The sequence below is a fragment of the Trichomycterus rosablanca genome, chromosome 16 (genome assembly GCF_030014385.1).
Source record: "Trichomycterus rosablanca isolate fTriRos1 chromosome 16, fTriRos1.hap1, whole genome shotgun sequence".
NCBI classification, from domain to species: domain Eukaryota; kingdom Metazoa; phylum Chordata; class Actinopteri; order Siluriformes; family Trichomycteridae; genus Trichomycterus; species Trichomycterus rosablanca.
The window spans coordinates 6,840,210-6,864,933 of record NC_086003.1 but is presented as its reverse complement, the minus strand read 5'-3'; the positions used below and the strand labels follow the sequence as shown (position 1 = coordinate 6,864,933).

The 24,724-nt window shown below is 41.9% G+C and overlaps 1 long non-coding RNA gene across 1 annotated transcript in view; it reads left to right on the top strand.

The window, feature by feature from the left end:
* The window catches only part of LOC134330773 (uncharacterized), a 46,187-nt gene that overhangs the window by 4,263 nt on the left and 17,200 nt on the right, over window positions 1–24,724 (top strand). The window lies entirely within an intron of this gene.

Genomic DNA, 24,724 nt, shown 5'->3' with positions numbered 1-24,724 from the left:
AGGGTTAGGCAGAAAAAGATTAATTAATACAGAATAAGAAGCACATGTCGAAAGGCAGTATGTAGTATGCAGTATGCAGTGTATATTGGGCAGAATGACAGTATGTAGTATGCAGTATGTAGTATGCAGTATGCAGTGTATTTTGGTCAGAGTGGTAGTATGTATTATGCAGTATGCAGTGTATATTGGTCAGAATGGCAGTATGTAGTATGCACTATGCAGTGTATATTGGTCAGAATGGCAGTATGTAGTATGCACTATGCAGTGTATATTGGTCAGAATGGCAGTATGTAGTATGCACTATGCAGTGTATATTGGTCAGAATGACAGTATATAGTATGTAGTATGCAGTATGTAGTATGCAGTGTATATTGGGCAGAATGATAGTATGTAGTATATCGTATGCAGTGTATATTGGTCAGAATGATAGTATGTAGTATATCGTATGCAGTGTATATTGGTCAGAATGGTAGTATGTAGTATGCGGTATGTAGTATACAGTATGCAGTGTATATTGGTCAGAATGGCTGCATGTAGTATACCACTATACACACCCTCCTTGTTTATACTGGCTCTTCTTTCTAATTAAATACTCCAGGCCTGGGAGGAGTCCCTGAAAGACAGAAAGAGGACTCCTACACCTTCCACACACATGTACTGTAGAGGACGTTTGTGTATGACCTACAGTGTGTCCCCCAAGGAGACAGAAGAATTTAAGCTGACTAAGTCAATAATATTGCTCATAAGTCAATATTGTTCAAAGTGCCAGGCTTTACATTAATTGGTCATATGTCAGCAGCTATTGTGTGTGTATGTGTGTGTGTGAGAGATGGTCTCTGAATTTATCAGTAACACGACACACCTTTACTTGTAAGGGAAAAAGCTGCATGAAGATTGTATATTTGTATTAATTGCATTTTCTATGTAGAATTGCAGTAAGGGGGTATATGCAGGTCTATGCATTAATGCTTGTAGTTTTGATCATATTAATTATCATCAATTATTTTCCTGCATTGGTTACCTTGTCCATGGTGGAGCCAGGCCTGCCACGACCCTGATCAGGATAAAACTCTTAATGGATATGAAATGTAACAATTAAACCTATTGTAATATTAGTGATGATAGTAAGAATCCCCCCCCCCCCCCCCCCGTACTTTAAATAGATTCTGCTTCATTGCCTTTAATAAGCAACTAAATTATATTATATAAAATATGATTCTGAGATTAAACTGGAAAAAGGTTTTATCACAAAACAGACATTGCAATATTTCTCAGAGTAACTGACACACTGTGAGGGTTGATCCCAAACCTGTGGGGTCTACTTCACCATCCTGTTTTGAAACGTATTTTATTACCGCACGTCTACCGGATCAGCTGACCAGGAGACGATTCACATTTCAGAAATCATTTTTATTACGGCTGCACTTTAAATAAAAGCGTGAAATGGGTGGTTCTGACCTAAACTGGACCTCATCTGGTTAAATGTAGCGATCGAAACTCCCAGAGCAGATGAGTGATTTCAGCCTCTCTTGAACTGGCGGATATTTGGCTCTCTCTCTCTCTAAGTGTGTGTGTGTGTGTGTGTGCAGTTCTTAAGATAAAAATATACCCTTCATAAGCATGCCCCACCGAGACTGGATGCGGATGAGGATGTTTTATAACAAACTCTCTGTTTGGGTCTCTGTGTGAAGAGCATATAAGATTAGAGGTATGGTATTAGAGAGTAGCCATGCCTTGACTTTGGGGTGTGTGTGTGTGTGTGGATGCCTTTATGGGGAACATTTATACTCCCATGAGTTAAATTTTATGTAAAGAGGTGGGATGTAATACGTTACTCTTTGTTCATAGAATTACATGCACTGATGGTATATTTTTTTAATTAAAAATGGCTCTAATAAGGAGAATTTTATTAAAGGTGACTTTATATTGAAATATAATTTAATATAATTTGCTGTAGATCTTGTTTCTTGTTAAAACTTTGTTTGTGTGCTTGAAGTTTACATTTTGTTCTCTTGAAAGTGTCAGGTGAAGTGCCCACTAGTAAACCCCAGGTCTATGCAGAATATGGATATATTTTACTAAATAAAACCAAAATAAAAATAAATGTCTGATAGCTGTGGGTGATGCTGAGGCTCCTAAATTTCTACAACCCCAAATCAGAAAAAGTTGGGACAGTATGGAAAATGCAAATAAAATAAAAATGCAGTGTTCCTTACATTTACTTTGACTTTTATTTGATTGCAGTTTGAACCCAAGATATTTCATGTTTTATCTGCTCAACTTTTCATTTAATTTCATTTGTTAATAATCCTCCATTCCTGCAACACATTCCAAAAAAAGTTGGGACGGGGGCAATTTTGGGCTAGTAATGAGGTGAAAAAATTAATGATGCGATTTTAAACAAGTGAGTCTTGATGAGCAAAGATGATCAGAGGATCTCCAGTTTGTCAACTAATGCGAGAGAAAATGATTGAAATGTTTAAAAACAATGAACCTTAATAAATAAAGATTGGAAGGGATTTGCATATTTCTCCCTCTACAGTGCATAATATCATTAAACGATTCAAGGATTTGGGAGGAATTTCAGTGCATAAAGGCCAAGGGCGCAAGCTTAAGCTGAACGCCCGTGATCTTCGATCCCTCAGACGGCACTGCATTAAGAACCACCACTCAAATAACAGCTGATATAACCACATGGATGAGGGATTACTTTTGCAAACCTTTGTCCAGCGCTATAATACAGAGTTACATGCACAAACACTAAAGACAGAAAGGACCATCCAGACTGTTATCAGCAACAAGACCAAAAGCCAGCGTGTGTCATGGTATGGGATGTGTCAGTGCCCTTGGCAAAGGTCATTTACACTTCTGTGATGGCAGCATTAATGCAGAAAAGTACATTGAGATCTTAGAGCACCATGTGCTGCCTTCAAGACGTCGTCTTTTCCGGGGGAATCCAGCATTTTTTAACAAAACAATACAAAACCACATGCTGCACACATTACAAAGGCACGGCTGTGGAAGAAGAGGGTACGGGTACTGGACTGGCATGCCTGCAAAATAAAACCTGAAACACTAAATCAGGTTAATCCTGTCTGCAATTAAATTAAAGTCAAAGTAAATGTAAGAACCTCTTTTTTATTATTTGTATTTCCCATGCTGTCCCAACTTTTTCTGATTTGGGGTTGTGTTTTCATGAACTAGTTAGCAGAATTTCTTTTTTACAAATGCAAGTAGTGTAGGTTCTGTATTGTGTATTAAATATGTTATACATAAGTTTAATTATAAAATTATATCTAATTCAATTGTATTCAGTATGTAACACTTCTGTACATTTGCTACTTGACAAATATCATTTGATACTTTCACTCCTACTCAAGTAACTATGCAAATAAATACCTTAACATCTACCATATTATTATTATTATTATTATTATTGGCTATTCAACCCACCTATATTTATGTGTAACAAATTCTACTGCCAAAAAAACACAATTTCACTTTTATCTTTACACTCCTGTCCCGTTCCAGTATTCTCCCCTGTCCCATTACATCTCACCCCACCTGCTACAGTATGTGAACTGACTAATCAATGAGCTGTCTAAATGATGAATTGACTAGCTAGTAAAAATAAAATACAAGTGACTATTCCAATGTATACCTTAACACCTACCTGATTAGCATTTCTGCTATCCAACCCACCAATATTCTACTGCTTCCAGCTGTTTATAATTGATGGATGATTTATGTTATAAGCATGTGCTCTGGCAGTGCAACAGAACGCTGAATAACATTTTTATTTACACCACTTAGCAGGCACTTGTATGCAGAGCGACTTACAGAAGTGCTTTGTATTCTGCTCAGTCAAACATGGACTTTAGTACCAATGTGTATCTGTCTAAGAAAATAATTTAGCTAAAACCTTGTCATTGGTTAAGGGCAAAAAGTGCAGCCAAATAAGGGCTTGTTTTTGTAAAGTAGGTGCATGAGGTCACCATTAATGACTGTTGAGTGTTTGGAACAGATAGTTCAGTCCACTACCTAGTTTCCAGTACAGAGAAGAAGGTTGGGTTGGTCAAATATAATCAGGTATGTGGGGTGCAAGATACAAAGTGGGTTTTAGAATCTGTAAAGGTAGGTTTGGTATATTTTGTGATGTGTGGGTGCTTAAATATATTTCCATCAATTGAGCATCAGTGTTCTCAATTATTTACAAGGGTCTGATGACCAGGAGAGAGTTTGCAATTGTCCAGTCTTAAGGTTGAATGGTTGAATTATTATATATTTATACCTATAACCGATATATTGTATAAATATTTTTACCTTTATTTCTATATTTATACTTCCATCCATCATCCATCCATCCATCATCCATCCATCCATGCATCCATCATCCATCCATCCATCATCCATCCATCCATCCATCATCCATCCATCCATCATCCATCCATCCATCCATCATCCATCCATCCATCCATCCATCATCCATCCATCCATCATCCATCCATCCATTATCCATCCATCCATCCATCCATCATCCATCCATCCATCCATCATCCATCCATCCATCCATCATCCATCCATCCATCATCCATCCATCATCCATCCATCCATCCATCCATCATCCATCCATCATCCATCCATCCATCATCCATCCATCCATTATCCATCCATCCATCCATCCATCATCCATCCATCCATCCATCATCCATCCATCCATCCATCATCCATCCATCCATCCATCCATGCATCCATCATCCATCCATCATCCATCCATCCATTCATCCATCCATGCATCCATCATCCATCCATCCATCATCCATGCATCCATTATCCATCATCCATCCATCCATGCATCCATCATCCATCCATCCATCCATCATCCATCCATCCATGCATCCATCCATCCATGCATCCATCCATCCATGCATCCATCATCCATCCATCCATCATCCATCCATCCATGCATCCATCCATCCATCCATCATCCATCCATCCATGCATCCATCCATCCATCCATCCATCATCCATCCATTCATCCATCCATCCATCCATGCATCCATCATCCATCCATCATCCATCCATCCATCATCCATGCATCCATCATGCATCCATCATCCATCCATCATCCATCCATCCATGCATCCATCATCCATCCATCCTCCATCCATCCATGCATCCATCCATCCATCCATCCATCATCCATCCATCCATGCATCCATCATCCATCCATCCATCATCCATCCATCCATGCATCCATCCATCCCATCATCCATCCATCCATCCATCCATCCATGCATCCATCATCCATCCATCCATCATCCATGCATCCATCCATCCATCATCCATCCATCCATCCATCCATCATCCATCCATCCATCCATCTATCTATCTATCTATCTATCTATCTATCTATCTATCTATCTATCTATCTATCCACCTATCTATCTATCCATCCATCCATCCACTTATCTGTCTGTCTGTCCGTCCGTCCGTCCGTCCGTCCGTCCATCCATCTATCTATCTATGCGTAGGTGCCAGCAGCTGGAGGACCTGGGCAAATGGGCACATTAAAGGGCACATTAAGTCATTTTAAATATCTATGAAGCTATCAAACTATCAAGCAATTGTTCCAGGTGCGGTAAAACACTGACAATCTGGTTTAAAGTTAAATATAAATATAATAAAGAGCACTGTAAAAATGAAGAGGCGAAGCTGTGAATCAGCATCTTCTTCCACATGTTACAGTTTTCAGCACGTATCATGTGAGAGCAGCCGTAGCTCCAGTCACACATCATGGGACATCATGCTATTAGCATATGGCAGAACTATTGTAGTGTAATATAAATCTATATTGAACTACCTATAGGCTATGGTGGGTCTTTGAGTATGGAGAAATATTTGATATGTCCACCTTAAATGTGCAAAAGTCTTCAAATGGTCACTACAAATGATTCCGATTCAGTTTTTGATGCAGAACCCGTAGATGTAGCTCCCTCCACCAGTTACACCAGCTCAGCAGAAATAAACATCAATAAAAAGCGTAAGAATAGTATCATAACCCATGTCAAGAGGGTCAGAAATTTTTTTTTTTGAACACATGGGGTCCTAAGAGAAAAAAAGTGTCAAGAACCTCCACTTGAAACAACACCAACCCCAAAAGTAACACTTAGCTTCAGCTTATGTGTGTGAGAGGGTGAGTATAGTAATTAGGCTCCAGGGTTTTTGTACTCTCTCTGCTGCGTATAACAGATTCAAAAATACCAACACATAGAAATAGCACCTAAAGGTCAAGGTGTGAGTTTCACAGAATTTCAAGTGCACTGGAGTACCATGTTCCTGCTTTGGTAGCTCATGAGGGGAAAATTCGGCTCATTCCTAAACCATTGGCTTTGATATAAAGCTGGTCAGCTATTTATTACCACACTATACAGGTCCTACAAGTCTACATAACAGAACCGACCATGAGCTCCTCGAGTTTGAATCTCAGCTCTGATACCAGTCTGCTGGGTGGGAAAAGACCAGAAGAGGGAGGGGGTCTTCTACGCTGTGTATGGACCCTGGTTAGTAGCCCAAGCCACCTGTATAGAAGTGGAGGAATGTGGAGATAAGTGAGTGACTCTCCATGCGCAAAACTGGCCTCACGTGCGAATCCATCAAAGTATGCCGTGTGCGTGCCAGGCAAATATACCCTCTTCGGACATGATCAAGGGTCTCCAGCAGACCATTTGTCAGGTCGGGCACTGATTTGGGATGAAAAGTCCGGAGTCAGAGCACAGGGTCCTTTATTGTACGGTGCCCCTGGAGCCAAGAGGGTTAAGGGCCTTGCTCAAGGGCCCAACAGTGGCTGGAAACCCAAAACCCTGGCTTCCTCTCACTTCAGAACGTACAATAGAATACAATAGAAAGCCTTTGTTTGTCATATACACACACGTACAGTAAATTGCTATTCTTTTTCCAGGTATTCCAACTTATTCGAAGTCTGGGGTCAGAGCAGGATCCTCAATTGTACGGCACCCCTGGAGCCAAGAGGGTTAAGGGCCTTGCTCAAGGGCCCTGGCTTCCTCTCATTTCAAAACATGCAGAAGGTGGCTAGGCTTCTCTAATGTAGATGTAAGTGAATCAATGATTAATGTATCTGTGTGGTGACCTGCACTGCTTTTAATTCCTGTCCCGTGCCCAGTTTTTTTCAATGCTGGCACCTGACCAACCACAAACCCAACCAGAATAAAGCAGCCAGTGAAAATGAACGAATGATCACATCGAAAAAGTTGATCTGAACTCTGCGGTGCAAAAAGGCCAAAAGGTAAATTAATTAGGAAGGTAAAGTCTTTCTTTTCCTCACACGTACACACAGAAAGGTCAGGACTAAAATCTGCCCGCTGCATTCAAATTCTTAAGACAGAGAGGGCAACGTACGGAATATAAAGTGAATACGCTGACTTGATGAGCTGACTTCCTGTTCTGTAGGCCTGTAGGTGAAATCTACATAATTGTTTTTGATGTTGAGGTTGGTGTGCTCTCCTAGTTACACTGGAATAAGTCCAGAAAACAAACTGGAATATACAAAGATAAACTATACTGGCATCCCTCGGATGCAGAAAACCAACCCAGACCAAGCCTGGCATCACTGTTAAGAAGAACTGACATGTCCAGGTCCATAGAACGTCTTATAATTTCGTAAAACTGAAGTGACATAAAGCTAACTCTTTTCCTCCCAATCTAGTCATATCCAATTCCCAACTGTAAATTCCTCCGCTGCTGCAGACACACACCTGGACTGAAAAAAGCCGCAGACTATCAGACTGCATGCCACTTTAGTGCACAGTTCCAACCACTTCTTTTCACCCGCCAGACAAGTTCTCACAGAGAGCAGTATCACGTATGGAGAGTTGGGCAGCCAGTCAGAACAGGTCAAATGCAGCAGCAATGAGGAACCCATTCAACCACCTTTCATCAGACACAGCCAACTGTATATGTGTGGGCGCCCAGTCGGTCGATAGCAGAGCCCAGATTCGAACCGGGAGTGCATTAGTGCAGGGTTTTCAAGCGGCACACATTTTGTCCGCGATTTTTACATTTTTTATTCATTTTCTTGGCATTTTCCTCCCAATCTAGTCGTATCCAATGACCCAATTGCATTATGCTTCCTCTCTGCTGATGTTGACCTCCTTCCTGGTTGAGGAGAGCCGAGACTGACACGTGGGCAGCAACCGACTGCATCTTTTCACCTGCACGAGGCAAGTTCATATGCGGATCAGCTTTGTGTACGGAGAGCTGCGCTCTAATCAACGCATTCTTCCTCGACTCTGTGCAGACGCCATCAATCAGCCAGCAAAGGTCATAATTGCATCAGTTATGAGGTCCCTACCCGGCATTTCCCTCCCTAGATGAACAACAGCAAGTCGTTGTTCATGTGGCCGCCCAGCCCAGCCGGATAGCAGAGCTGAGATTGGTGTGTTAGCGTGACTGGTGTGTTACCGTATTTTACCGCTATGCCACCTTAGCGGCCATTATTATTAATATTAGTATTATTATTATGAAAGCCATCTAGTGCAATTACTGTAAAAGCACAGTACAAGTAGTCTTAAATTTAATCGATGTAGATTTATGACTACATATTCGTGGGAGCTCTAGACTTCCGCCTCTGCATGCAGATCCGCAGCTTTCGATTGGTTTTTGAGATGACAGCTGTGCAAAGATGCTTTTATGAATTCGGCATTGAGTCACATAGGGATTCGTGTCCTTCTGCATTGCCATTTTAGCCAGCAGACCCACCTGATGCTCATAGGCATTAATTCGCTCCAGGTGGAAGTTTTTCTACATATCACGGTTTCTCTTTTTCACACTGACCAGCTCCTTCTGTGGCACGCTTGCATTTCTCTGAAGCCGTGATATCGGCAGAGCCAAAAGCGAGTCTTATTTTGGATTATATTGAAATCAGATTGCAAATTTAATTCCAGAGAGCTCAGTGCTAGAGCCATTCTGAAGGAACCGTATAGAAGGTCATTGGTGTTTAATTGTTAAACAAGGTCTGCTAAAGCTCAGACATAGACTGAGTCAGCAAGACTTCAGCAAGGAGCTTCTATCCAGGGAGATGTTGTCTTCTCCCTCTCTTCACTTATCTTTTATTCTCTCTCCTCCACCCCTAAAACCCTGGTTCCTTTAAGGTCCTGGGTCAATATTTATGACTGGATGGACTTCTGTGACTTTCTTGCCTTGCGTTTTACGTTCAGGTTTAATTGTACCTTAAGCTTAAGGCTTGGCGAGGAAACAAAGTGGTCAATGAGGAAAACACAAGTTTATTTGTTGTGTAAATTATTTATGACTGCGGGAAGAAGTTATTGCACAAGCTTCCACTTTAGTGGTGTTTTCTTGGAGGGACGTTTAACTGTACCAATAAATCTATTCTACATCCCTCTACTGTACCAGGTGTTCCAGTAATGATACCAAAAGCCTATCAATACATCCATCGCTTTACGGTGAATCGCTAATTTATTTATTAATTTATACACATTTGATTCACGGACCACAAAAGTTTGCTGGAGAATGTTGCACACTATATGGCCAGAAGTATGTGCACACCCCTTCGTCCAACAAACCCCTGGTCACGTGTCTACATACTTTTGGCCATATAGTGTATACTGTGCAAAATTCAGATGCTTTTATAAATTATTTTGCACTTCTTTGATTCGTGAACCACAAAGGTTTGCTGGAGAATGTTGGCCAAAAGTATCTGGACTCCCCTTTCAAATGGTGTTTCAATGGGATGTCCAACAAACCCCTGGTCACGTGTCTACATACTTTTAGCTATATAGTGTACACTGTACAAAAAATAAAATGCTTTTATAAATTAATATCCACTATTTTTTGATTCGTGAACCACAAAAGTTTGCTGGAGAATGTTGGCCAAAAGTATCTGGACTCCCCTTCCAAATAGTGCTTGAATGGGATGTCCAACAAACCCCTGGTCACGTGTCTACATACTTTTGGCCATATAGTGTATACTGTGCAAAAATGAGATGCTTTTATAAATTATTATGCACTATTCTTTGATTCGTGAACCACAAATTTTGCTGGAGAATGTTGGCCAAAAGTATCTGGACTCCCCTTTCAAATGGTGTTTCAATGGGATGTCCAACAAACCCCTGGTCACGTGTCTACATACTTTTAGCTATATAGTGTACACTGTACAAAAAATAAAATGCTTTTATAAATTAATATGCACTATTTTTTGATTCGTGAACCACAAAAGTTTGCTGGAGAATGTTGGCCAAAAGTATCTGGACTCCCCTTCCAAATAGTGTTTCAATGGTAACCTTTGGCCATATGTGTCAGATGTAACATGGCTCATCTGCCGAAAAAAAATCAGCAGTGAGTCACATTAAGAGTCGTGTCTTCCTGCCATAAAATCCACCTGTAGGTGGCGACAGGTTCGGTTTCATAAGGAAACACCAGTTGAAAGCCAGGAACATTCTGGACAGGACACGAATCCATTGCAGATTCATTGCCAACTTTCCATTTCTAACCAATAGCCAATATTTTTTGAGTAGATTCAAACCCAGCTCTCAGTGGTAGGGACTAGAGTAACAGACTGCTCCGCCACCTGAGAGCCTGGGAGAAATTATTATATACGTATTATTATATTAAATAAAGAAAAATAAGATAAAAAATGGCTTGAAGGGCGCTCAGGTGGCGCAGTGATAAAACACGTTGGTTTAAAACTCAGCTCTGCCATTCAGCAGGCTGGGCGCCTACACGAACAACGATTGGCTGTTGTTCAAGGGGGGTGCCGGACGAGACCGGGATGAAATTATGACCTCTGCTTGTTGATTGATGTCGCCTGCACAGAGACGAGGGATACAGCAATGATCAAGGGGTGGCTGTCCGTACACAAAGCTGATCGGCATATAAACTCGCCCCGTGCAGGGAAAAACATGCAGTCGGCTACTGCACACGTGTCGGAGGGGGCGTGTGTCAGCCTTGGCTCTCCTCAACCAGGGTGGAGTTCAACATCAGTAGAGATGAAGCATAATGCATTCGTATTTGGATACGACTAAAAACAATCTTGAGTAAATCTGTTCAACTTCAACCTTTTTTGTGGGATCAGATGTGGGACATCTAAAGATGCTAATTTAGGAAGCTAAGTATTATGGATTTACTCAAGCATACAGCCTTCATACAATCGATTCAGAGCTGAACTGTAAAGGAAGACACGTCACCGGGTCTTTAAAAGCCTCCGAATACTAGCCGACCCCAACACACCAAACTTCCACCTGGCTGAGTTTGGCTGAGCTTATCCCAGCAATGACCTTGTAATTTGGCAATCAATAAGGTTGTTTTGAGGTGACTTTCACATAACCGTGTGTGTGTGTGTGTGTGTGTGTGTGTGTGTGTGTGTGTGTGTGTGTGTGTACACAAACACATCCATTGGTGTGTCCATCCACGCGACCTAATGTCTAGTGTCAGTGAGTGAAAGTAACTCAGCCTGGCACTATTTATAGCAGGAATATGCAACCGAACCGTGTGTATCAGCTCTTACTCACTCAAAAGGATGTTAAGAGAGGATCAATAGCCATCTTCCTGTAATTGACTGGTAGGACTGCCCTCTGATTCTGCCCGTGTCATGCCCTTTTCGCTCCCGCAGTCTTGAGTCCTGTGGGTAATAGCATGCTAATACGATTTCACAAACTTACAAACAGCATTTATTAAATTGTACCATGGGTCAGAATGTAACAGTTGAGCTTGAGGGAGGAGGGTAGATTTGGAACATATGAACACAAATCAACTGAACTCTTAGAATTTGAATCTCAGCTCTGCTACCGATCGCCTGGGCGCCCCCCTAGCAGGCACAATTGGCCACCAGTCTGCTGGGTGGGAAAAGATCGGACTAATAACGGTGTGCATAAGGACCCTGGTTAGTAGCCTGAGGTGCCTGTCCAGAAATGGAGGAATGCACAGATAAGCGTGTGACTCTTCATGCACAAGACTGGCCTCACATGCAATTCCGCCATAGTGTGGGCGAATAAAGGGGGAATTGTAGACTGTCCACGTGTTGGAGGAAGCATGTGTCAGGCGAAAACATACTCTGGAACACCAGAGCTGGGATCTCGAATACGTCGTATCGAGTCTCAGCTCTGGTGCCGGCTGGGCTGAGCAGCCACATGAACAACCATTGGCCTGTTGTTCAGATAGGGGTGGGATATTAAGTCGGATAGTGACTCTCTCATAACTAATGCAATTACAACTTCTGCTGGCTGATTATGGCGCATGCACAGAGTGCTGTCAGGGTGTGTCTCTCCGTACACAGTGCTGATCCGCATTGCACTCGTCAAAGTGTAGGTGACAAAATGCATACGGCTGCTGCCCACGTGTCGGAGGGGGTGTGGGTTATCTTTGTTGTCCTCAATGAGAGTGGGGAATTGCATTGGTGGAGAGGAAGCATGACGCAATTGGGCAATTGGACGAGCTAAACGGTAGAAAATGCATTAACATTATATATATATATACAGTATATATATATATATATATATATATATATATATATACAGTGTATCACAAAAGTGAGTACACCCCTCACATTTCTGCAAATATTTTATTATATCTTTTCATGGGACAACACTATAGAAATAAAACTTGGATATAACTTAGAGTAGTCAGTGTACAACTTGTATAGCAGTGTAGATTTACTGTCTTCTGAAAATAACTCAACACACAGCCATTAATGTCTAAATGGCTGGCAACATAAGTGAGTACACCCCACAGTGAACATGTCCAAATTGTGCCCAAAGTGTCAATATTTTGTGTGACCACCATTATTATCCAGCACTGCCTTAACCTTCCTGGGCATGGAATTCACCAGAGCTGCACAGGTTGCTACTGGAATCCTCTTCCACTCCTCCATGATGACATCACGGAGCTGGTGGATGTTAGACACCTTGAACTCCTCCACCTTCCACTTGAGGATGCGCCACAGGTGCTCAATTGGGTTTAGTCCATCACCTTTACCTTCAGCTTCCTCAGCAAGGCAGTTGTCATCTTGGAGGTTGTGTTTGGGGTCGTTATCGTGTTGGAAAACTGCCATGAGGCCCAGTTTTCGAAGGGAGGGGATCATGCTCTGTTTCAGAATGTCACAGTACATGTTGGAATTCATGTTTCTCTCAATGAACTGCAGCTCCCCAGTGCCAGCAACACTCATGCAGCCCAAGACCATGATGCTACCACCACCATGCTTGACTGTAGGCAAGATACAGTTGTCTTGGTACTTCTCATTAGGGCGCCGCCACACATGCTGGACACCATCTGAGCCAAACAAGTTTATCTTGGTCTCGTCAGACCACAGGGCATTCCAGTAATCCATGTTCTTGGACTGCTTGTCTTCAGCAAACTGTTTGCGGGCTTTCTTGTGCGTCAGCTTCCTTCTGGGATGACGACCATGCAGACCGAGTTGATGCAGTGTGCGGCGTATGGTCTGAGCACTGACAGGCTGACCTCCCACGTCTTCAACCTCTGCAGCAATGCTGGCAGCACTCATGTGTCTATTTTTTAAAGCCAACCTCTGGATATGACACCGAACACGTGGACTCAACTTCTTTGGTCGACCCTGGCGAAGGCTGTTCCGAGTGGAACCTGTCCTGGAAAACCGCTGTATGACCTTGGCCACCATGCTGTAGCTCAGTTTCAGGGTGTTAGCAATCTTCTTATAGCCCAGGCCATCTTTGTGGAGAGCAACAATTCTATTTCTCACATCCTCAGAGAGTTCTTTGCCATGAGGTGCCATGTTAAATATCCAGTGGCCAGTATGAGAGAATTGTACCCAAAACACCAAATTTAACAGCCCTGCTCCCCATTTACACCTGGGACCTTGACACATGACACCAGGGAGGGACAACGACACATTTGGGCACAATTTGGACATGTTCACTGTGGGGTGTACTCACTTATGTTGCCAGCTATTTAGACATTAATGGCTGTGTGTTGAGTTATTTTCAGAAGACAGTAAATCTACACTGCTATACAAGCTGTACACTGACTACTCTAAGTTATATCCAAGTTTCATGTCTATAGTGTTGTCCCATGAAAAGATATAATGAAATATTTGCAGAAATGTGAGGGGTGTACTCACTTTTGTGATACACTGTATATATATATATATATATATATATATATATATTTTAACACCCCATCCATGTGCTCTCGGAGACAGGGACGGGGCACATACATGAAACATTAGCTTCGGGAGCACCGAGAGGCTGAATTCATGACAAGCCTAACGGACATGACGACTTATTATTAATTTAGTTTTAATGGAAGAAGTGGTGGTGCTACAGTCATTAATTTATAGAAAAACCCATTCCCTGTTCTCTTTGGCTTAAACCATTAATATACACTGATCAGCCATAACATTAAAACCATCTCCTGGTTTCTACAAACTGTCCATTTTATCAGCTCCACTTACCATATACAACACACACTAACCCACCACCACCATGTCAGTGTCACTGCACTGCTGAGAATAATCCACCACCTAAATAATACCTGCTCTGTTGTGGTCCTGTGGGGGTCCTGACCATTGAAGAACAGGGTGAAAGCAGGCTAAAAAGTGTGTAGAGAAATATATGGACTACAGCCAGTAATTGTAGAACTACAAAATGCTTCTATATGGTAAGTGGAGAAACAAGTAGGTAGTCATAATGTTATGCCTGATCAGTGTACTTCGTCTGCCAGGAAGTGATCCATCACCATCACCTGAAAAACTTTCCTGTACTCTTTATTGCCTGGCATCAGTAAACGGGTTATTTCAGGTGAGAGTTTTAAAAGTTTGTGATGAACGCTTCCATAAATGAAGCAGAGATGAAGGCTAAATCCGGTTCTGCTCTGGAGCTTAGCATATGTTCCTGTCTAAACTGTTTCTCTCAGACCTTGGCGATACATTTCAGTCATTTGTCAATGAAATGTATTTGCCGTCTACCAATCAAAGGCTGTTTTTCAGATACTGTAATCCACACTTCTGTGAGGGCTTTCTAGAAGGTTTTTGTGTGTGTCTGTAAAAGAGTGAAATACTAAATACATACACTGATCAGCCATAACATTAAAACCACCTCCTTGTTTCTACACTCACTGTTCATTTTATCAGCTCCACTTACCATATAGAAGCACTTTGTAGTTCTACAATTACTGACTATAGTCTAACTGTTTCTCTGCATGCTTCGTTAGCCCTCTTTCATGCTGTTCTTCAATGGTCAGGACCCCCACAGGACCACTACAGAGCAGCTATTATTTAGGTGTTGGATCATTCTCAGCACTGCAGTGACACTGACATGGTGGTGGTGTTAGTTGTGTGTACTCAAGTAAAAGTACTATTACTAATTTTTACTTAAGTACGAGTGAAATTACTAGTCTAAAAATCTACTCAAGTATAAAGTAACTCATTTAAAATGTACTCGTTACTTAGTTACTTTTTTAACAGCAGGGGGGGGGGTGTCTCTCCTGTGTAATGCATACAGGACAAGTGGATATATCTCACAATTGTTGTTTTTAATTAAAATCTAATAGAAAAAAACATGTTGATACAACATTTAAAACATTTAGGGATGTGTAATGTGTTATTTTAGTACAGACCATCCCATAAAACTTTTTCAAACTGTATAACCACTGAAGTTGGCATTAATTGTGGATTCTATAGAGCAGCCTTCTTTTCATCACCAACAAATACCAAACAACATCATACTGCAAATCTCATAACTCAACACAAGTCAAGGTTACAAGTGTTGTGACTTTCACTAAATGACCCAAAGAAAACCTTCAGGATGTAAGACAAAACTTTGCCATTATTTGACATCAGACTGTGTTGTCAAAAAACAAGACATCAAACTCCAAACATGTTAAACTTTTAAAATCACCCTTCCCTTCCTACTCTATACCTAGATTACAGCTCCTTTATTTTAGCACCAGTTTATTTTCCATCGCAGAATTCACTGCAGCAGTTTCCCAGACGTTTTTTTTACTCAGTAACGGATGTTAATTAAAATGCAGAGAATTACAATTCTTAATACAAAACATACTTAAGTAAAAGTTAAATTACACAAAAAAACAATTACAGTAACGCGAGTAAATGTAATTCGTTACTTTCCACCTCTGGTGTTTTGCTGGTATGAGTGGATAAGACACAGCAGCACTGATGGAGTTTTTAACACCTCACTGTCACTGCTGGACTGAGAATAGTCCACCAACCAAAAACATCCAGCCAACAGCGCCCCGTGGGCAGCGTCCTGTGGCCACTGGTGAAGGTCTAGAAGATGACCAACTCAAACAGCAGCAATAGATGAGCGATCGTCTCTGACTTTACATCTACAAGGTGGACCAACTAGGTAGGAGTGTCTAATAGAGTGGACAGTGAGTGGACACGCTATTTAAAAACTCCAGCAGCGCTGCTGTGTCTGATTCACTCATACCAGCACAACACACACTAACACACCACCACCATGTCAGTGTCACTGCAGTGCTGAGAATGATCTTCTTTTCATCCCCCTGTTTCGTATCATTTATTCGAAGGAAAAAAAAACCATTTCATGTCGTCCCCTTGTCACTTCTCGTATGCGTTCGGGAGACCAGACAGATTCCTTCTGGTGATTCCTCCTGGTGATAGATCGTGTTGTGTGTGACCCCCTATCGCTGATCAGTCATGTAGTGTGCAAACCACCATAATCTAAAGACTCCTGATTACAAGAGATCGAGTTTAGTGTGAACAGTACAGCAATCGACTTCCTGCACCAATAGCAGCTCCTAGTGTCTGCATAAGGTGCTGGACCAAGGCTTGACCCTACAAGTATAGATTTGGAAAACTGCCCTCTCTCTCTCTCTCTCTCTCTCTCTCTCTCTCTCTCTCTTTGGCGACTTGTCTCTTTATTTTCTGTTGAAATATGCATTTTTTTATCCAATAGCTAATCAATGAAGCTCCCTGCTGACCCAGTACAACTAACACTCCATCACTGTCACTTTAGCACGCTGTGTTTGTAAGTGTGTGTGTGTGTATATTGGGGGGGTAAGTGGGTGGTGTGTGTGTGTACGGGGTTTGGTGTATACGGCTGTTCTGAGAAAAATCGTAATGCTTATTTCTCTGGCTGATTTCACTGTGATTAATGGATGTTTGCACAATCGAAATTCTGTGTGTGTGTGTGTGTGTGTGGTTCTGTTAAGCTGTCTTAATGATGACCAAATTTTCCCTCATGACAGGGCGGTTCTTTCACTGTGAGGACGTTTGCTAATAATGATAATGGCTGTTTTCCATTCTGGAGACGGTTACCTCAGTGGCGTCATCCTTCAAAGATTCCTGTCCTATTTGGCACTAATTTAACTTAAAAGGAATCTTGGCAGGCGAAGTGTTTGTCACCCCACAATGTCATTTATACACACTTGTAAAGGACGAGAAATCTAAAGTGGTTCTGGGATTTCAATGATTTTGTAGATGTACACTGATCAGCCATAACATTAAAACCACCTCCTGGTTTCTACACTTACTGTCCATTTTATCAGCTCCACTTACCATATATGAGCAATTTGTAGTTCTACAATTACTGACTGTAGTCCATCTGTTTCTCTGCATGCTTTGTTAGCCCCCTTTCATGCTGTTCTTCAATGATCAGGACCCCCACAGGACCACCACAGAGCAGGTATTATTTAGGTGGTGGATCATTCTTAGCACTGCAGTGACACTGACATGGTGGTGGTGTGTTAGTGTGTGTTGTGCTGGTATGAGTGGATCAGACACAACACACACTAACACACCACCACCATGTCACCGATTTCTGATTCTGGATTTTTCTCCTGTTTCACTTTTAAACTTGTGTTATACCTCTCAGGTTGTTAATGTGACTTAATGTATTAAAAGAACGACACAGGAAAACTCAACCTCTCTTCCTCAATTCCTCGGTCATTGTTTTAGTACAATACGTCACGTTAACCTTTGTGCATCGCCACACTTCATAGGAAATAAAGGCACAGCAGCACAAAAGCAGTTCTGCCGCTTCTCATGTGAATGTGCCTGTACTGAACTCGCTAAGGAATACGGTATTCCAAGATCAAGCATCTCCACAATTAAGAGGCATAAACATTTAACTGTTTTTTTTATTGTATTTTAGTGTTTTTATATTATATTTGTGTTATTCTCAATGTACTGTATTAGTGTCAAAAACAACCCCATTATTTTACATTAACCTAAAATATATGCAGTTCCACGGGACCATGGAACGCATTAACAGGTTTCCCATACATCCTAATGGGAAAAATACCTTGAAACTCAACGCCTTTTAAACTCAACGCCACTCCCAGAACATCGACGTCGAGTTTCAAGGTACCACTTCATATATGACAAATTATAGTGTGTGTGTGTGTGTGTGTGTGTGTGTGTCTTATTGTTGTTGCCCAGGCCAACAATTTCTTTCTAGTAGGAAGGATTAAGCTTGTTAGAGCACCTGATTAATTGCAGCACGATATCTGTACGTGTGTGTGTGTGTGTCCAGCTGTGACTGCACACTCCAGGGAACCAGCACACATATCCTTGTTCTCTATCTACACCATCACACTTCCCTTCTTTCCACTGACAGATAAAACACCACATTATATGATACAGTACAGGACAGTACAGTGTGTGGTCAGAAATATGTAGACACCAGACTTTGAACTTACATCATGACCATTCCATTAATATGATTTTTCTTGTTCTTGTTCAGATGGAATTTGTCCAATGAGCATTTGTGAATTCAGGCACTCTACTTCCTCGGCTGTTCCCGTTAGGTGTCGCCGGCGGATCGTGATCCGAATTATCGATTTGGCACAGTTTTATTCCGGATGCCCTTCCTGACACAACCCTCCCTATTTATCCGGGCTTGGGACCGGCACTACAGTGCACTGGTTTATGCATCCTAGTGGCTAGGTACCTATAGGACAATTCAGTGTCTCCAATTAGCCTGGCTGCATGTTTTTGCACTGTGGGAGGAAACCCACGCAGACACGGGGAGAACATGCAAACTCCACACAGAAAGGACCTGTCTGCTCCACCTGGGGATCGAACCCAGGACCTTCTTGCTGTGAGGCAACAGTGCTACCCACCGATATATCCTGAGTAGCAGGTGTATTTTGGGATATTTTCATATACCAGTGAAATCAAACCCCTGTCATTGGTGATGTCAGTCATATTCCGGTGTTCACTTCTGTTAACTCCTGATTTACTTTAATGTGTCTGTCTGGAGACCTAGTGATCTTTCTACATAGACACATTTTACGTCATCCTACACTCGCTCCCAAGTCGAAGGCTGTCTAAATTCTTAGATGCCTTAAAATGCTGCCTACTAAGGTGCCTTAATGAATGACGAGGGAGCATCCAATGCTAATGGGAGATAAACGCTGAGCAATGAATTTTCATTGATTTTTAATGTGTATAAAGGTGCACAAGTGTCATTTATTTGCAAACTAGGTCTCATCAGTGACAATTCAACTGTTTTCGATACACAGATGTTAGCTGAGATGTTAGCTGGCATGCTTGTGCCGCCTCATCCTACTGGGTTGAATGGCCTGAGTCTAACTGTGTTAGATTAATAAGCGAAAGCAGCGGTGACGTAATCTCTTTAATCGCTGTCTAAGTAAGGCATCTAAATAATCTGGCCTATAAGCTCAATTAGTCGTCTCATTAGAATCCTCTCTGCTTAGGCAGCTGCCCAGGTAGGCAGTAGGCAGCAAAGCAGCTCACTAGGTTTTCAGACCCACCCATGGTGTGAAAATAGAATTGGAAACTGCTGGAATATGGGAACACATTAGCACATTAGTACTTGTGTTAACATCGATTAGAAAGTATAGCATTTATTTGTAATTTTTTGACAATTACTACTCTTTTGGCAGGGTGGGATGTGTGTTTCATGCAGATGTGTTAAGACGTGTGTTACTGAGCAGTGATACCTCAGTGGTTAAGGTACTGGACTAGTAAACAGAAGGTTGCCGGTTCAAGCCCCGCCACCACCAAGTTGCCACTGTTGGGTCCCTGAGCAAGGCCCTTAACCCTCAACTGCTCGTCATGTAACTCGCTCTGTATAAAAGCGTCTGCTAAATGCTGATAATGTATTAGTGTGTTCACTGTCATACTGGCTTTTGGTAGGTGATGATGTTTATAATAAGGTGTGTTTGATCAGCTGCTACAGTTTTTTCCCTTCTTCACAGGGACAGTGGTAGCACAGTGGTTAAGTTACCGGACTAGTGATCAGAAGGTTGCAGGTTCAAGCCCTACATATGCCATTGTTGGGCCCTTGAGCAACCTTCAACTGCTTGGACCGTATCTAGTCACAACTGTAAGACGCTCTGAATAAAAGCATCATCAAATCATCACCAAATGTTCACTCAATCCATTCATGTTCAATAAAAGGCCATCTCTCTCACTGCCACCACCCAAAATCAAGGAGGGCCGTGGTTGACCCATGTGCAGTATCGCATCCAGAGAGCCATGGACTGCCATCCGTGACTGCCCCAAACCCTCAAACCCCCCCCCCTCAGACGGCTCAAATGGCAAGCAGAGATGAGGAACCCTACTTCAACAATTGTCTCACCCCCACTACGGACAAACGGCCAATCGTGTGTCTGTGTAGCTGCCCAGCTTGTCGATAGCACAGCTAAGATTTGAACTCAACTCATCTCTTCAAAAGGTTTTAAAGAGGGTTAAGGTCAGGGCTCTAGGCAGGCTGAATTCTGCAAACGATTTCTGAATTAAAAGCCTGCAGGTTGCTTGTTATGCATAACATCCCATGTGTTTTGCTCCTCTGTAATCTCTTTGGGTCGTCATTATTGTGTGTGTGTGTGTGTGTTTAATCTGGTTCAGATTAAGGATAAAGGGTGAGATTAGGCGCTGCTGGATTATGTCGACCCTCAAATTGCAGTGTGGTCATGTGACCTCAGGATTGCTTAAATTTGTGTGTGTGTGTGTGCATGTGTTTAGTCAGATGCACCATTGTTGATCAGATGTGCCCCTTGTCATGACGTGGATGATCTATTTTCCTGATGATGAGCTGGTGGCATCATGTACACAATCTGTTTACACCCACTGACTGCTGACACTGGTGGCTCAGTCCCTGCATCATGCATCATTTGGACGTCTGTGTGTGACTGACCGGGGTGTTGTAATACGCTAGCCCACCAACACAGAGACCCAGAGTCTCAGGTTCAAGACTTAGCGTTGATGCTGGATAGATACTTATCTGACACAATTGGAGAGATATGAAACCACCTATCTACAGTAACACTGACTTCTACTGGTAGTCTGGTAGAGTCATCTGTATTAGAAGTGAACCAATATGCCATTGGCTTGTTTGAGGTCTTGTTTGTAGAGATGTTTGTATGTATTCCTTTCATCATTGTTTCATCATTGTATGGTCAGTTATGACATGTCCATGCACATCCCTTAGCATACCAATTTAATTTATTTCTACAGCCCCAAATTAGAAAAAGTTGGGACAGCATGAAAAATGCAAATAATAAAAAAAACAGTAAGAGTTTCTTACATTTACTTTGAGATATTTGATGTTTTTTCTGCTCAGCTTCATTTCATTGATTAATAAACATCCATTCCTGCATTTCAGACCTGCAACACATTCCAAAAAAAGTTAGGACAGTAAAGCATTTACCACTTTGTAATGTTGCCATTCCTTTTCACCACACTTAAAAGACGTTTTGGCACCGAGGAGACCAAGTGATTTAGTGTTTCATGTTTTATTTTGCCCAGTTCTTCCTGCAAACACGTCTTAAGATGTGCAGCAGTACGGGGTCGTCGTTGTCGCATTTTTCGTTTCAGGATTCTCCACACATTCTCTATTGGGGACAGGTCAGGACTGCAGGCAGGCCAGTCCAGTACCCGTACCCTCTTCTTCCACAGCCGTGCCTTTGTAATGTGTGCAGCATGTGGTTTTGCATCGTCTTGTTGAAAAATGCTGGACGTCCCTGGAAGAGACGACGTCTTGAAGGCAGCACATGTTGTTCTAAGATCTCAATGTACTTTTCTGCATTAATGCTGCATCACAGAAGTGTAAATGACCTTTACCAAGGGGACTGACACATCCCATACCATAACAGACCCTGCTTTTGAACTTGATGCTGATTAATCTGACCACAATACATGTTTCCACTGTGTGATGGTCCATCCTAGATGCCTCTGAGTCCAGAGAAGTCGACACGGCTTCTGGACACGGTTAACATAAGGCTTCTTTTTTGCACAGTAAAGTTTTAAGTGGCATTTGTGCATGTAACTCTGTATTGTAGTGCTTGATAAAGGTTTTAATTATGCTTTTCATGCTAAGATTTTTCAATTCAGACTAGAGCTCTACAATAAAGAGAACTGCCAGATGTGCATTTTTTTTTACTTTTCTTTACAAGTGTGGAGTTCCCAGAGGTTGTACCAGATCTGTTAAATTAATGCATGAGTTGGGTAGAAGTAATGAACTGTAATTCATAAAAGAGGATTTTACACAAATTTAGTGACAGATTATTCATCCCATATAGACAGCAGCCCTAAAAAACCTGTATATGTAGGTGTATGGGGGGAGGGGTCTGGGTGCGTGGGTATAGGCAAAAACTGGGTCAGGGTAACAGGCCATGAAAACAGTCCTCTGTGCGTGTGTGTGTGTGTGTGTGGAGGGGGGGGGTTGTGTGGTGTGTATTTAACAGGGTCAGAGCTGTAATGTGCTTAACGAGGCATCGCTGTTTTAATCACCGGATGTTAATTAAACCTCATTCTGTTCTTGACAAGCACATGCTCTGTGTTTCTCACTCCTCTCATTCTATCAGCTCATAAAAATGCAAAGCAACGTCAAAGCAATCTGAACTGTCTAATTTTCGCTGTCTTGTTTTGACTTCTGCCTTTTGTCTTCTCTATCTATCTCTACTGTTCCATATTCTTTTAATTTAATCAGCATTGTTTACACTCTTTACCCATTTGTATTGAATATTTTCCTTCCTTTTCCATTCTCTCTCAGGATGAATTATGGTACAATGTCCCTCATTTTACACACCAGTAAAATTATCCTAAAGATTTCTTTTAATGCAGACTAGAGGCGTACATTAAAATTGAACTGCCAGATTTGCAGATATGGAGCCTGGAAATTCTTTGGCTTTTCTTCACAAGTGACGAGTACAAAGAAATCATACCAGCCCTGGTAAATTACAGCATGAGCTGGGTACAAGTAATGAACTGTAATTAAGGATTTAAATAGCAGCTATATTACTGTTGTCGTGGAAAAATAAGGTCAGATAATAAAAGAAAACAAAGATAACAGTTAACTGGATTAGAGAGTTTATTGACACAATCATGGGTTCCTACAGCAGTAGAGTAGCTAAAGAACAAGGAACAGAACTGTGGGCCTACCTTTATACTGCTCTAGTCACATCACATTGGGTGTTGGACATCGGAACCTCCATTCTGTGCTAACTGTTGTTTCTTATATGCTTACAACAGACATATTGCTTATCTCTGTACCTATGGATTTAATGCACAAGCAGCAAAATACAAATGAAATTAAATTATATAACATTGTATAAGTAACAGTGGTAGCTCAGTGGTTCGAGTACAAAACTATCAATACAAATAATGTTGAATGAGTTTAAATCCCAGCTTTGCTAGGAAGCCACCATTGGGCCCTTGAGCAAGGCAATGCTCCAGGGGCATTGTACTTTTAATCAAACTGGGATCTGTGGAAAAAAAATCATTGTACTGTATATGTGTATGTGTATATAGGATTAATAAAGGTGTTCTGTTTTAATAATCATAGTAGCAGAATCGGTACATTTCTGTTGTTAAAGCCTGGCTTATAAACACATCTTATTTAGCTCTAATGTTGAACCGTGAAGCATGAGAACCTTTTCATTAAAGGTTAAATTTTGTAAACTCCGGGTACATAATAATCCAAAGTTATATTTTCATCATAACTAGAAGACCCCATCATATCAGTCACATCCCTGGATAAGAGGTTCATCAAGCAGCCAGAGCTTCTTGACTCCATTACCAAATGGACCCAAGCATCCTTGCTCTCTCTCTGGCATGCAGAACTCCTGAGGATGATGTGTAGCTGGGCCCATAAGGAAGGCGGAGTTGCAAATTAAGGTACCCGGGATCATGGAATCCCAGCTGTTGGCTTCAATCTCGGCTTGCAATTCTATCTCCAACTTGACTTGGCATGGTGAAAGAAGCAGTGCTTGTCGTCCACCATATTTGTCATTTTTTTGTCAGAAAAGTTGTGCTGCACTGGATGCTGGGATTGCCTTCAGTGCTAATGATGCATCGGATGCTCCCTCATTATTCAGTCAGAATATTGCTTAGAATTAAGTCACCTCAGTAGGCAGCATTTTAATGCATCTAAAAATTAGGACAGTCGCCGCTCAGGTGGCGCAGCGGTAAAAAGAAACGCGCTGCAACCAGGGCTGGATTCTGAGAAGCATGGTATTGGCCGGTTGCTCATGTGGGTGGTGGGACAAAGAACCGGATGTGGGTCTCTCTCTGTCAGAATGCGATTGCGTTCTCTGCCGGCTGATTGGAGGCGCTTACACAGAGATGGGAGAGGGTGCCCTTAGGGTGTGTCTCTCCACATGCAACGCTAGGTGGCGCCAAACTCGTCAATGTGTGGGTGGCAAAGATGCATCTGGCTGCTGCTCGTGTTTCGGAGGGGATACGGGTTAGCTTCAATCACCTCCGTCA